The sequence below is a fragment of the Camellia sinensis genome, chromosome 4, assembly GCF_055761805.1.
Source record: "Camellia sinensis isolate YWXY chromosome 4, ASM5576180v1, whole genome shotgun sequence".
Lineage (NCBI taxonomy): Eukaryota > Viridiplantae > Streptophyta > Magnoliopsida > Ericales > Theaceae > Camellia > Camellia sinensis.
The window spans coordinates 46172834-46178090 of record NC_138964.1 but is presented as its reverse complement, the minus strand read 5'-3'; the positions used below and the strand labels follow the sequence as shown (position 1 = coordinate 46178090).

Here is a 5257-nt window from a genome sequence, read left to right as displayed (position 1 = left end):
GATTTAATTACCGTTCCGCCACTTAGTGGACCACTATCTCTTGAACCTTGTATACACTCCACGTATTGATCAAACAAACATTTTCTTCTCCTCTTCTTGCCTCAACCGACCCAAGTTAGAGAGTGAGAGAGAGTTGAGTTGTTCTTGAGAGATTTGCTTGATCTTGCTTGGAATTGAAGTGTTGATTGCTATATTTGAACTCCCTTCTTGAACTACAAGACTAAAGGTAGCTCCATTGTCTTCTTGTTCATGTTTTGAGTTGATTGTTGCATGGTCCATGTTAGATTGTAGAGCTAAGTCATGATTTGGGTCATTAATGGTGAATTGAAGCTTAAGTGTTGCATGCATGTACATATATTGAAGTTTTGAGGTTGTAGTTCATCATACCTCACATGCATGTCCATCTTTTGGTCATACTCCATGAGTTCATCTTGTTTTTGAAGGCTTGAGCTCTTTTGAAACAGCATTAAAGCTTTGAAAATGATTTAAGATCATGCATGTCATGTTTGAAGATTGTTCTTGAAAATGATTTGAAATTGGTTTGAAATTGGGTTTGAATTAAACACCCTTGGGCTTTGATTTCTCAAATTGAGCTTTGAGCCACGTTATTTTATGTGTTTATAAATGTTTTCCAGAAAATGAGCCCAAGAGGATCGGCTTTGATGCATTTAAACTTGAGTTTGAGCTTGGAGGTGCAATCTGGGTTTTCCAGATTTCGCACTTCCGCTCGAGCGGGGAAAGTTACGCTCGAGCGTGGAATCCGAGCAACCAGCATCTCTCTGCACTGTTTTGCAGTCCGCTCGAGCGGAGGATTGGGCGCTCGAGCGGAGTCATGTCTCAAGCTCAAGCGGGCGTCGAGCGGAGATTTCACCCATCCAGTACTTTTACAGTACGCTCGAGCGAAAAAGTTTACGCTCGAGCGTGTACCTTTGTTGCATGTCCGCTCGAGCGGGGAAACATGCGCTCGAGCGAGACTCTGTTTTTTTGAAAATGCTTTTAAATGTGCATCTTTGCATCCTCATCCCGTTCTAGGCATTCTTAGGCCTAGTTTAAGGCATCTTGTTGAGGATATAGATGTAGAACACACCGAGGCATTAGGGATTAAGTTGTTATCTTTCCCAACTGTGTAGCTTAGTGTGTGTTCAACCTGTTAACTGTGTAGGGTTGGCGACTGGGGAGACACGCTCTAGCTTACTGTAGCCCGAACTCTGTGAGTAACAATTGTGTAAAGATATGTTCAACTGATATCTTTTGAATACTGAACTGAACTGTTTACTAAACTGGTGTTACTGAATGAATGTATGTCCTTTATTTCTGAACTGTACTGTGGCATCCTTAGTACCCACTGTTTACTGTTACTGTTACTGTTACAGAGATCTCTGTCGGTTCCCTCGTGGAACCACTACTGTTTACTGACTGATGGCCATCATTACTGTTCGGTCTTTTAAGACCTACTGTCACTGTTATGCTAACGGATGTACCACATATGACTGTTTACTGTACTGAACAACTGAAATACTGATTGAATTGAACTGTTTTCATTACTGTAAGGACATTCATTCTAAACCCCTTTACGCATTATGTTATTCACTGGGCTTTAGCTCACTGTTTATATATATATGTAGGTGCTCAGCCACCAGATCGGAGCTAGGAGCGTGGGTTAGACTCCAGTTTTGTCAAGCCAGCCTTTGTGCCTCACTGCGAGGTTCCGAGTTGCCATGCTATGGCTTTGGGGTGTTTTGTTTGTTTCCCCCGTCTGTCTCCATACTGTTTAGATTACTGTATAGACTGTCAGTTGCTAACTGTACTGTTATCAAGGGATTAGGTCCCTGTACTGTGTGACTGTAAATATTGTGCATACTGTTCTATACTGTTTATGTATGAACGCATGAAAAATCTTTTTGGCATGCAGACTGTTACAGCTCATTGGACATTGTTTAATTACTGTATTGGCTTCCGCCAGGCCCTGTACTCTGTTTTACTGTATTACTGTTCTGCAGGCCTTCGGTAATCTCAGATTACTGGCCGATTACGGTGCTAAACCCATAGGGCCGGGTTTGGGTCGTGACACATTCGATACAGGTAATATTTAATTTAGGGTGTTTACCTTTGACATGCATAGACGTTAGGGAAATTGAACCTCATAAGGAATTATGAACTTTGTCTTATTCTTTGCTTTATGTTGGTTTACTTTACACTCCACAAGGTCAATCTCGACCTCCTTTTGCCATGGGTCGTAGTAATTACGTTCAGGTAATATTTCATATTGTATGTTTTTAAAAATGAAAATACATTATTATGTTTTTTTGATGGACATTCTTCTTTTATTTGTGTTGGTTTACTTTAGGGTCATGGTCGCGAATCCCAATCTCAACTTTCTTTTGCCACGTGTCATACTAATTATGCCGAGGTAATATTTCATATTGTATGTTTTGTAAAATGAAAATACATTATTACTATTTTTCATTTCATACTTTATTTTTTTACGTTGGTTTACTTTAGGGTGATGGTCGTGCAACCTATATTTCTCAACCTCAATCCCAATCTGGACCTGAATCCCAATCTCAACCTTCATTTGCCATGGGTCGTACAAGTGTACATCATGTCATGTATCCTACATATGATATGAGTTGTAATTGGTTACATACTTTACATTGAAAATGTAGTATAGATTCTAAAAAAATTTTAATACATGTATCACTATTGCAGGGAAATAACACGCCTCAGTCAATGCCGCCTGATTCAATGCCTTTACTGTATCCCACTCCGACATCGTTTCAGAAATTGCTTCGAGATAGTACTGCAGTCCAACTGTCACAATCCTCACATAGTCCTGTTGACAGTCGTGTGGATGGACATCCCTGGAAGGCTTGCACTGAACGATGATGTTATTATATTTGTGGATTTGGGTGTATTTTTTTTTATGTTCGGTGCGATTTGGATATTTTTGATGGACAATTTTTTTTTATGTATTTGTAATGTTTTGTGGGATTTGTATAATTTTTATGGATATATTTTTTATGTATTTGTAATGTTTGGTGGGATTTGAATTTTTTTATGGACATTTTTTATTACACCCAAGAAGGGGTGAGAGTTTAGTATTAATGTATTCATGTTTGGTGGGGATTTCAATGTTTGCGTACATTTTTTGTTACACCCAAGAACGATGATGTTTTTTTACATCACATGATAAATTCTTCATTAATACGGTCAGAAGTTTGATTCATAGTTTACTCTATTTTTCCATTCAATTTAAATTCTTCACACGCCATTTTTCACATTTGTTTAAAAATGTAATTTCTAGAATTGTTTAGTTTACATTCTTAATTTCTAGAAAGTGCACAGCTTTAAACTTTGCATGCCATATGATACCAATTCTCACAATTGGGATATTCAAAATAAGAATGGAGATATATAATGCTTTAGTTTGGATGACATCATTAAAAACTAAAATCAATGTTTCTATGTCAATTTGAATTTTAAAATTTCCTGTTTTGATTACACCCTGTAATGTAATGGACAGGTTGAACTTATTTCCGGTTATTTACTGTTTTGATTACACCCTGTAATGGACAGGTTTGATTTTATTTCCTGTTTTGATTACACCCTGTAATGGACAAAATACACTTATTCCCTGTTTTCATTACACCCTGTAACGGACAGGTTGAACATAATCATAACCATACAAAGTGCACAACATAACCATACAAACTGATTACACAGATTACACAGCTCTGCTGGACAAAATGAACAAAATAACCAATTGCCATTACATAACCATATAACCATACAAAATTAACAAGTCCAGTTAACCATACAAACATATAGTTTACCTAACCACATAACCATACAACCTGCCACTAGCTGTCATGGGTCGCAAAGATTACAAAACTATTACATTTTTATAACTAACACGATCCCAATTACAAGCAAGATACACAACCCATAAATACGACTCGAATTTTGATTTATGTCTGTTTCCAACTTAAGCATCTTTGCCCTCATAAATTGTAGTTCTTCACTTTGAAATCGAAGTTGTTCATTCATAAGTCGAAGTTGTTGTTCGGTGACAGTTGACATATTTTCCATTTGCACTACTCCTTCACGTCTACCTTGTGAATTTGTAGGCAAGCACCATCCCATAAAATCGCCGCAATTTTTACAACAATAAAATAATTTGTTTCTGTTTTGTTCCGTCTCCGAAATTTGAATAGTTGCTTTCTTATGACATTTAGGGCAATTTCTGTTGTTGAACGTCAACTGATCTGAGATACCTCCGTTAACAGTTGAACTTGACATCTGCAAAATTATGCACACAATTCATAGTAAAGTTATATACACATTCAACTTGAATCCTATCATTCCTACATACACCTACTTTTCAATCTTTTGGTTTTTGCTTCTTTTTTTTTAAAAAAAAAAAAACCTCTTACGTTGTCCTAAACAGGAAGGTTATTAAAAAAACTTTTAGGTTGCCCTAAACAGGAAGCTCTGACACTTCCCTCAAGTTAGGGTAAATTTGCTATATTTACATTTGCATATGTATGCATGCATCCAAGCATAAATTATATCTATCAGATCTAATTAATTGCACATTTCATTTAATCAATAAGTGCACTTGACAAATGGATCTATACTTGCATTAATAACTTCAAGATCCAAACATATTGTTGAAGTTATGTATGCCAAACATATTTATAACTTCAAGATCCAAACATCACTTATGAATCATCTCTTTTACATGGTAGCCACCACCCACATATGACCTTATCTACCACTCCTTTCTTTTATCCACATGGCACCACCACCCACTAACACCCCCACCCTTCTTTCCGTTTACCCATATGACATAATAAAATGAATGGGTTTATGATATGCTACCTATCTAACTAATACAGAAAATTCCAAGATAGAAAAACATATTCCCCACATATATTTGTATGTATACTTACATAATGAGAAATTTATCGTCTAACAACCTTTGCTAGGTAGGATCGATTGTTTACTGCCTGGTGGCCACTTTGCCACCTAGGTTGTCCATGGAGATAAGTCAATGCTCATAATCGCATTTGAGAAACAACAGAGCCATCTTTATGGAAAGACGATTACCAAAGTAGGAAACGTAGTTAAGCAGCGAGCAGGTTGACCCCTATGTCTAGTTGACCTTACCTTTTAGTATATTTACATGAACCATATCAAGGGTGACCCGTCGGGTAGAGTGCAATATTGCTTGGTTCTCCACTTATCAATAATTGTA

The 5257-nt window shown here is 37.0% G+C and overlaps 1 long non-coding RNA gene across 1 annotated transcript; it reads left to right on the top strand.

Annotated features, from left to right (window-relative positions):
- The first annotated feature begins 2194 nt into the window (after window positions 1–2194).
- On the top strand, window positions 2195–2616 carry LOC114290335 (uncharacterized). The gene is made up of 3 exons (XR_003638974.2): window positions 2195–2253; window positions 2348–2410; window positions 2503–2616. It is a non-coding gene; the product is annotated as an uncharacterized LOC114290335 (long non-coding RNA).
- The last annotated feature ends 2641 nt before the right edge of the window (window positions 2617–5257 follow it).